At 37.1% G+C, this 10,416-nt stretch overlaps 2 long non-coding RNA genes across 3 annotated transcripts in view; one reads left to right on the forward strand and one right to left on the reverse strand.

The window, feature by feature from the left end:
- Positions 1-227, reverse strand: part of LOC107216408 — a 6,199-nt gene extending 5,972 nt beyond the window's left edge. Inside the window, exon 1 of the long non-coding RNA XR_001525522.1 lies at positions 145-227. This is a non-coding gene — a long non-coding RNA (uncharacterized LOC107216408). The remainder of the gene's footprint in view (positions 1-144) is intronic.
- Positions 228-289: 62 nt separating this feature from the next.
- The window catches only part of LOC107216409, a 13,848-nt gene continuing 3,721 nt past the window's right edge, over positions 290-10,416 (forward strand). The window contains exons 1-4 of one of the 2 annotated variants that reach the window (XR_001525524.2): positions 290-371; positions 6,598-6,781; positions 7,117-7,275; positions 8,509-8,625. This is a non-coding gene — a long non-coding RNA (uncharacterized LOC107216409). Of the gene's footprint in view, positions 372-6,594; positions 6,782-7,116; positions 7,276-8,508; positions 8,626-10,416 lie in introns of both variants that reach the window. The other variant, XR_001525523.2, reaches the window with a different exon arrangement.

The following is a 10,416-nucleotide window of genomic DNA, read 5'->3' on the forward strand; positions in this document are numbered from 1 at the left end:
CCACTCCAGCCGGGCCCTAGGCCGGACACCGGCTGACCTCCGGCCTTTGTGCGCAGCCCGTGTCCTGCCCTGCCCCTCGCTCGTCCCAGCCGCCGCCTGGCCTGCCTCCCCGCCTCCCTGCCCGACGCCCTGCCCGCTTCATACCTGCATTCCCGCCTGCCTCCAGCCCGGCTTGGCCGAGCCAGCCCACCTCCACGACGACACCGCAGGGCTGTGCAGCGTTCTGGGCCTGCCGCCCAAGCGCCGCTGCCAGCGCCGCGGCCGCGGGAGCGCTGCCTGTGGAGCCCCTCCGAGAGCTGCGCGGGCTCCTCAGCAGACAGCGACCCTCACTCTGACACTCGGACCTCGACCGCATTCCCGGACTGCTGCTGGTAATGCCGGCTTCTTCTCGCTGCCCGCCCTCCACCCCCCACATTCTTCTCAATTTTCCTTCCTCCTTTTTCTGTCTTTTCTAGTCCTCTTTTGTAGGGCAACTCTCTTTTTTTTGTTACCAATAACCGGTTCTCAGATACAATACTATCTCGTTTGACTTAATTTCGTCACAGACCGTGTTTTCAAAGAACTCCTTGCAGTTCCCCATAGTGGAAGTTGGCAGAGGGTCAAGCAATAAAGTAAAAACCAACAATTTCCAAGATGATGTTGTAGGATGAATTCTTGCATTCCCCAAAATGTTGCAAAACTGAAACTATTGACATGCTTAATGATTTTTTGCATTGTAAAGTATCATGCTAGTTAGCCCACATTACAGTTAAAGTCTCACAGTTTATAAATTTAGAAAACAAGAAAACACATTTCTTTAAAAACCTCATTTTCTTTCACTGATTATATTAATTTAGACAAAGATATTTTGCACATAAGCACTAAAAGCTTTAGAACTACACACACAAATTATCAGTCAGAGTAATAGATACCTGTTAGTTTGCTTCACACACTCAGTTTTTACATATTGATTAAATATTAATTTCAGATGAAGTTTTTCTTTGTATAAGAGAATTCATTGTATGCTGAAACAGAGACCTACATGGACATGAACTCACATTGCAAGGAACTACAGTTAACTTCTCATCTCTGCCATCTGACTCTTATGACCTTACCAAGAGCAAAAGACAAGGGACTTTGCATCAGTCTGTGCCAGTCACTGATGTTATGGAGTCATGTGTGCAATTTATGTTCTCTTCAGCAGTGAGAGTAAAAATATGACTTTGATTTTTCATAAAAGACCAGGACCCTGACCTTTAACATTCTTCTCAGAAGAATGCCTGCAGAAAGGTAAAAAACAGGACAAGCACATACATCATTTTGCTCTGGTACTCCTGAGTCAAATGTTGGTTTATCCATGTGAAAAACTAAGTGGAAGTAACTTCAACAAATCTCTCCTGTCTCATTTTAAGCTCTTTCCAGCTTTAAAGACTAACCATCTTCAGCATGTATCTCCACAGTTGCAGCACCCACTAAACAAAACAGTCCATTCTAAAATTTTTGTGTGTTTTTTTATTTCATTTAATTCTTCTACTGAAAAATAATAAAACCAGTGTGTGCCTCTTAACCTGAGTTCCATGCTGAATGTAAATGGAATACGGATGTGGATTTTTATTAGGGGAATATGGTCCTATTTGAATTTGGTATACCTTTTGTATTGCCAGTTATGCCAGAATAATGGAAGAAAGATGTATCTTACAATTTCCAATGGTGAAATATTTCACAAAGATTAAATGACCCAATTATATTGAAAAATTTGAATGCTTTGTTTTTGAAAACAAGTTTGTTTTGTCTTTTTGAGGGGATAAAACTGAAAATTTTGTATGAAGTACCAAATTTGTATTCCTGTGTGTCAGAAGCCGTTCAATATACAATGCAGCTAAAGGGAAACTAATTCACAAGAGAAATATAACTTAAATGGAATTACTGTAGCATTCTGACAGGATGCTATTCAATTCAGAGGAATTGGCATGCAGGCAAGAAAAGAAGTATGTTAGAATTTTGCCAAAAATTTCAGTCAGAAAAATAGAGAATACAAATAATGCCCATGAAATATAATTATAAATGATCTCTTAAACTGTGTTTAGAAAGTAATAGGCAGCTGTCTGTATAAATGGAGTGTAGCCCCTTTTTGTTACCTTTTCAGAGACAGGCAAAGTGACAAGCACACACCAGGTTCATGCAGCAACAGCCGAATTTTATTGTTGGGTGGCTCCTTTTACAGGGCTTTTGAATTTCCCATGCTTACAGATATGATTGCTTAACTGTCTCAACTCCACCCAGTTCACTGTCCAATGATTGGGATGCATCCATGCTTCAATGGAATTGGCTGAGGTCCCCTGTTCAGGTTTGAATCTGACCAATCATTATTGTGTCCGGGGACTTGTTTCTCTTAATGAACTAGGCTGGTCGAGCTGGCATCTGTTAAGCCAAATTATCTGTGCAGCTTACAGACCAGCTATAGCTATCACATGTTTTGTATAGTGTTACAAGTGGATAAAGTACATAGAGTATTTTAATTCCAAATCATTTTTTCTGTTAATATAAACATGATAATGAAATTCCACAGCTTTATAAACTTTGACATGCTTCATATTATTCATCTAGTCAGTAGACCATAGTGTTTACTGTTTTCCATCAAAGGCTTCATTCACACCAGTTCTTGCACATTCCAAATAAACAGTCAGTTTGGATCTATTTTTCAGCTGAAATAAGTAAATCTTCTGAAAGTGAGAGCCCAAGATAAGACTCTTTCTGAGGCTTATCTTGTTACCTTGATGTTGGTTGTGCAGTCCAGGGCAGATTTTTCACTCTCTAAAATACTGAACTGGAATAGTATATAGACACATATATAATAGTATATAATAGTATATGTACACATAGTAGAATTATTTGTATGTATACATATATATATGTATATATATGGTAATGGAAAACCTCTCAGACTATTCACTGAGTCCTCATAGAGGTATAGCGAACGTCGCTTATTTCTGTCTTTAGCACACTTTTATGGGGTCCTACAGGGTCTGCAGGCTTAGCAAGCTACTATTGGTTAATACATACTGTTTTACATTCTTTTCCAAGTACACAATGCCATTGTTTTTCTTTATTTTCGCTGTTCCAGGAGAGTTTCAAGGACACTGCCTTTAATATTGTCACCTGGATTGAAAGCTGGCTTGTGCAGACAGGCTTTTACTAAAATATCATGCCCTTGCTTTGTTAAAATGTTCCACTGCAAATCCCCCCTTTTTTTTTTTTTTTGCACAACCCAGGTTTTGGACATGATTTGTTTCAGACTTTTACAGATATGGGATAGCATACAGCTTACAATAACTATCTCTGTTAATAGTATAACAATAACTCATCTCTCTTCTAGTATAAGAGATTTCAACTACTTAGTAATGCTTTAACTGGTTAACCAACTTTTAATGGGGTCATCAGCTTTTTTCAGGGTGTGAAACCTGTTTAACCTGTTTTGCATCTGTTTTAGTTGTTCATGGATAGAGACTGAGTGGTTAAAAAGATCTATACAACACATTCTTTCAAATCTTAAAGCAGAGAATAACTGAAGAAAATTGGTAGAGACATGACATTATGATGACAACATAAAACTTCTGCTGGCAAACTGTGTAGTTTTCAGACATAACTGTGTCTTGGCAGCTCCACTTCTGATCTTGTTTGGAGTATTAAGGCTGTATGGTGACTTCTCTGTTCACTGGGTCTCATGTTTTCAGAGGCAGACAGTCTAGCCAGACAAACAGGTGACCTTTTTGAACCTGTCAACAAAACATAGGCACTTCTCCCTTTGAACTTAATGAATCATTTTGGCTCACCTGTGGTACACTTAATTGTAAATTCAGATTATATGATCTGTTCTAAATTTTGATGTAAATATTTCTTTATTCAAAATGAATTGTGGTCTAAATTTCTAATGCACATACTACATTGATCAAATGTTTTTGGGGCATCAAATTTTTTTGGTTTTTCAAAGTGAGATTTGCTTCTATTATTCATTTTAATATTTACACAAAACTATACACATAATAAAAAAAAACCCTACAAAAGTCAGAAATCAGTCAGATAATAAACATTATTAATAACATATGTGATATAGAATTGTTTTCAAAATAATTCTACTAAAACACTGCACCAGCATCCCATAGTCTGTAAACAAACAACAAAATCAGTGGAGGATTGGATAACCACCTCCGGAAAAAATTTGCTAAGCCCACGTCAAAATTGATCCAGCTGTCATATTAATAGGGTCAAATTGCCAAGTCAAAAAGTGACTCAAATACTGATTTGGTGTAGAAAACATCTGGATCTGTTGGCAAACATTCTGTCCAGGTGAAGTCAAGGCTTGGCCAGGGCCTTAGGCTTTAAACTGTAAAGATGTCTCTTAACTCATTTCCAAAGCAAGGTTCTCAATAGTAGCAGCTGTGAGATGCTTACAGCACAGCAAACTCTTGAAATGCATTTGTATGAAGCAAATGATCAAATGTCTTAGGTACCAGACCAATTAAACCATATTGCAGTTGGTTTAATCTGAAGTTTCTCTTGTAACAGCTAACCTTCAGCAATGATACCTTTTCTTGAAATTCTGGAAGTACTGAAAAATAATAGAACTACGCTTTTTTAAGCAAAGGGAAGGAGTAAAAAACAAGAAAAAACCTTATATAGGAACAGTTGTACAGCTTTTTTATCAAGATGCATCTGTAGTTAAAAAACAAAAAAGATCTTAACTGACACATGTCTAAAAGGTAGTTACACAAAGATATGTTAAAATATATGAAAAGCCAGCTATAAATACAATAAAAACACTCTATAGATAATGCTCATTATAAAAATTCATAAATTCACATTATACAATGAATATGTCAGCAGTGTTTGAGAAAATCAAGATAATATTTTTAAAACATTAATGTCTTAAGGACTAAAAATGAAATAAGGTAAAAAGCTTCTAAATTTTCTAGTAAATAACAGTCACTATTCTTTTGTGTTACCTGTAGAAAACAAAAACTGCAGAAATTGCAACAAACAATAGAACTTCCAATGAAATCAACGGTGTCACAGACTGCATTCACCTCTGTTTACAAGCAGGTGTTCATCAGTGTTCTATTACAGCTATTTCAGTCATAGTTATCTTCATCTCTCTAGGAAAATAATTATACTTTGCAGTTTAGACAAGTGTTTTCAACAAAATGTGAAACAATTTAAATTAAACAATATTCAAACCTGGTAGAAATTAATTAAGACATAAGGAAATAACAAAACTTAACCTTAAAAGAATACCAAAGTTACAAAACTTAACTTAAAAACACTAAGAATAAAACATAGTGAAACTTAACTTTGTTTAATTCTATTAACACTTAATCTATATCAAATGAAAGCATAACTCAATCTTACTTTATTATTACAAAAAGAGCAACTGAAAGTTTGGTATGTACCTTTTGAACACAATATAACAGTAACATGGATTCGCTATAGAGATTATAAGGATGCAACAAATACATCACGATTCCATGCCATCTGGATTTGAGAATAACTCACAATAACTGCAGATGGCACTGAAAATACTTATTTTTAACAGGAATTTGCTTGGTATATGTTTAAATTGGTTAGGATTCTTAGAGTGTAGTTTTACTAGAGAAAAACCACAACAACACAGGATTTGACAAGTTGTCATTCAGCTTTTGTAGCACTTTTCAAAAACATCAAGTCCAATTTTTAATTAAAATCTGAAGTCTAAATTGATATATATGCTGTTATACGTGTCTCTTATAGCAAAAAGACACACATTGAAATTACCTTATTAAAACAGTGGAAAAAACAAGCAAATGGATAATACACAGTTAACTTTACTTAGTCTTGTACAGTGAAGTTCTCTTAGCTAATTATTTTTTAATGAATATCTTCTGTAGATAAAATTAATTAAAAGGTCATTTTATTAGTAGCTGTAAATCATTCAATATTTTAACATTAAGTTTCAAAACTAATTATTGCAAGGTAACTTTTTACCTTTGTTCATATTTACTTTAAACATTTTTAAAGAGGGGTTTTTTGAATTTTCTAAAGAATTGCAATAATTTCTTTAGTAAAACTCTAAAAAACTCATTTAAAACACAAAATGAACTCTAAAACAGTATATAAAGACATTCTAAGAAAACAATGAATCATGACTTTTTAAAAAACTGGGTACTATCCCGGTGCATCTTCTGCACTGCCTCTGCCATGGGGGGTGCTTTTGTTTTCTGCACATGCCTCAGTGTTTCCCCCATGCCCCCCTGGTTCAGGTGGAAACTGATCTAAATCTGGCTTCTCTTCTTCCAGGGTAGTAGAGTTGGAACTTGAATAAGATTGTGGTGTTAAAAGTGTCTCCAAAGGTAGAGCAGATGGTTCAGGACATATCATATCTTGCTGCTGCTGAACAGATTCTGCTTGTTTCAGAGTTTGCTGTGGAGCTGCTTTTTCTTGATGATGCTGAGTTCCACTTGTACTTAATGACTGCTCAGTCTGAGCTTGCAGTTGTTGCACAAGCTGTTCTATTTGCTGTTGCCACTCTGAAAGATCTTTCTTCGATGCATCATTTCAATTTATTGGTTCTTTTCCTGCCAGTAGTTGCCCGTCTTCTGAATGCATCAACACGTCATCGTCTGTGGGGAGAGGGACGTCTTGCGGTTTTCCCCAGTGAACAGTAGATGACGGCTTGCAATCTGGGGCTCTGATTTCTGCTGACATTTGGGGCTCTGCCTCTGTCCAACTCCAAAGAAAGCACCCAGACAGCTGATTGACATGGCAGGAGGTAACTGTGACATGTCCCTCTCGGGACTGATAGATAGAGCGTCTTTGCTTTTCCCTGTAATAACTTTTTCCCACAACAGATCTCCTGTATCTTTCCATTATTCTGCTGGAAAAAGCAGCGGCGGCACCTGGAGATGCCCATTGTCTCTAGCCCATAAAACAAGTCTTTCAAGGTCCTTATCCTTGACTGCTTCTCCTCGTTTAAGACTGCTTAGAAGCAGTTTCTGTGCTGCCGCAAATTCAACCTCCATGCTAGCAGCCCTGTGGAAGGGGGAAGTTTTGCAACACCTTCTCCCTGGTCACCGAAGCGTATCTAACTTCGGTCTTCTTCCTCAGGCCCCTCGGTCCCGGTTTTCCCCAGCTTAGGCTCACTTCCACATATCACCGCATGTGAACCTGCCAACCTGGTTCCAATTCACTTCCACACCCTCCTGCTGCATGGACCTGCCGAGATGGTGCCTCTGCCCGCAAAGGGGTTCCTGTTCAGAGTGCCAGGTAATGGAAAACCTCTCAGACTCTTCACTGAGTCCTCATAGAGGTATAGCGAACATCACTTATTTCTATCTTTAGCACACTTTTATAGGGTCCTACAGGACTTGTGTATAGTGGCTTAACAAGCTACTATTGGTTAATGCATACTGTTTTACATTCTTTTCCAAGTACACAGTGCCATTGTTTTTCTTTATTTTCGCTGTTCCAGGAGAGTTTCAAGGACACTGCCTTTAATATTGTCACCTGGATTGAAAGCTGGCTTGTGCAGACAGGCTTTTACTAAAATATCATGCCCTTACTCTGTTAAAATGTTTCCCCACATATACTCTGCAAAGATAAGCTTAAGTGTAAAGATACAAGTACCTTTATATATTGTATCTTGTCTATAAATAAGAAACCAATATGTGATTCAGCATTTTATTTTGGATAGTTGATTGTCAAAACTACATGCAATATATTGTACAAGATCCGAATGTGATTTATAATCTTCAAAGGAAATACGTTTCATAAGTTTTCATCATTAGAACAAATTCCTTTCTATTTTCCTATGAAAACCTGAAACAGTGAAAACTTGCTGCTAGTCATATATGTCTGGGCTGTATACGGAATCATACTGACTAAAAGGTCTTTTACTTATGCACCATTAATTTCACACTCCATTCAGACTCCTGAATCTCAATGATAATGAAGATTGCAAAATCCTGTTTATCATGCTCAGTTTGTTGATTATTTTGATTATCTCCTAAGTGAAATGTATGTGTGTGTGTGTGTACTAAAAATTTTGATGTGCTGTATGGAGCTGTGCCTTGGATTTGTGGTGCAGGGTTGATAACACAAGGATGGTTTTGTTATCATTGCACACTGAGCCAAGGCATTTCTGCTTCTCACCCACCAGTGAGCAGGCTGGGGGTGCACAAGGCTTTAAGAAGTAACACAGCCAGGACAGGTGACTTCAAGTAACCAAAGGGGTAGTCCAGGCCAAATGATGTCATTCTCAACATATAAAGGGAAACATGAAGAAGAAGAAGAAGGGGGGATTTCAGACAGATGAATTTGTCTTTCCTTGTCACCACAATATGATGGAGCACTGTTCTGCTGGAGATGGCTGAATGCCTGCCTGCAGATGGGAACGGGTGAATGAATTTCTTATTTTGCTTTGCTTGCATATGTGACTTCTACTTTCCCTGTTTAGCTCTTTGTCTCAACTGATAAGTTCTCCCACTTTTACCCTCCCAGTTCTCTCCCCTGTCTCACTGGTGGGGGAGTGAGTCAGTGGCTGCATGGATCTCTGGGACTGGACATACTACCCATGACAGATGTACATCCTGTCAAGAATCTACAAATGTTTGCATTGTAAGCATATTAAAAAAAAAAAAAAAAAAAAAAAAAAAAAAAGTTTAACATTACAAAACAATATTCTAAAATTGAAAGCTATTTAGGAATTTTATGTCCTTAAGAAGCAGCTTTTTCCAAAATTAAAGTGTGATTTTTCTCTTGAAACAAAATAAAGAAAATATTTGCTGATTGTGTCATCAAGGTTATAATCAGTGTGAAACAAGAGCAACTTTGCAGTCTAGCCAAAAGACAGTTTTGGCACACATTCATAGAATTAATTGTGTGAAGCCAGGGGTATCATCTTCCAGTGATTACCAAATAGGTCTTTTGCAAACTGTCTGATCAGCCCCAAACTTCTCCTCTAACTAATTCACTTAATTTTGTTTGTCTGTTTATTTTAGAAATATATATATTGAAGAGTGTGTGTGGATGCTAAATGCAAGCAGCAAGCAAGGAGCACAGTGTCTGTAGAAAAGCAAGTCACATAACTTTCTCAGACTAGCCTAAGAAATTAGTCTGGAAAATCATAAGGAGGAATTAAAATAACCCTTAGAGATAGAAGACAGCCTTGCAGGTGCTGTTTGTCAGTTTCTTGTTTTCTTGCAAGAGAAGGTCAAGGGGTGGTGTACCCCAGTGACCAACGATGGTAATGTCTTAGTTTACTGAACAATAAGAATTTTACCTTCCCGGACCTTCACGTACTTGTCTGTGAAAGAAGATCTGGGGTAATAAACCTTGCTCTCCTGTTTAACTCATAAGACAGTCTGTGTCGTTACTACCTTGCCATTCCCAATATAGTGCGACAAGTGTGTGGGGCAGTTATTAAAAGTTCTTAGAAAGTATTATTGGATGCAATCTCAGAACAGCAGTCTTAAGCCCAGACAAATGCTTTCCACCACAGGAGCCATCCTACTGTTTGTAACACGTTGAGAAAACTCGCTGCTTGTCATCCTGAAGGTTTCATTGCTTGTTTTAAATACAGGCTACAACTTGATGCCCAAAATTTGCTAAGTGGTGCCTTTCAGTGCAGTGATTAAGAGCGATGGTTGTTCTCGGTCTTTCCAAGATACGTAAATGAAATATAAATTTTGAATTAAATGGCAGGGCAGTTTCAGATTAGGGGAAGTATCAACCTTTGTTATTTGGAACGTAGCCATTTGTGAATCAGTGTTTTAACTGTATAATGATACTCATGTGGTTGTTTAAGGTAACCTGCTTCGATTTGTTTCTGCTTGTTTCAATCATCTTTTTCCCACCACTGTTTCTCAAATATTTCTTGGTCTTGTATTTTCTCTTTGTTGAATTTGTTCTCCCATGAGTCTGGCTTTCATGACATTGAATTATTTTTTCTTATAACTGTGTCAGTTCTTATAATGTCCTTCTTTCTTTTCTTTCTTTCTCTTTTATTTATTTTTTTTTATTTGCTTTTCTAAGTAATAAATCCTGCTTTTCAACTTTTGTCCCTCACACCCCCTTTTGGCACACTTAATCCCTTTCTTTGCCTTCCATTTGCCTGCTAGCTCCTGCAAATAACAATCTTTTTGCTTATATTCTCATATTTTTTACATTCTAAGTTGTTCTAAGCTGTTCTAAAAGAAAAATATCTTCTTTTATACTGTCTGGCAGCAAAAGAAAGCTGATGAAAAACAGTGATATTTTGCCTAGATGTGACTGCTTTTTTTTTCTTTTTCTTTTTCTTTTTCTTTTTCTTTTTTTTCTTTTTCTTTTTCTTTTTCTTTTTCTTTTTCTTTTTCTTTTTCTTTTTCTTTTTCTTTTTCTTTTTCTTTCTTTTTCTTTTTCTTTCTTTTT

This window comes from Parus major, chromosome Z, assembly GCF_001522545.3.
Source record: "Parus major isolate Abel chromosome Z, Parus_major1.1, whole genome shotgun sequence".
Lineage (NCBI taxonomy): Eukaryota > Metazoa > Chordata > Aves > Passeriformes > Paridae > Parus > Parus major.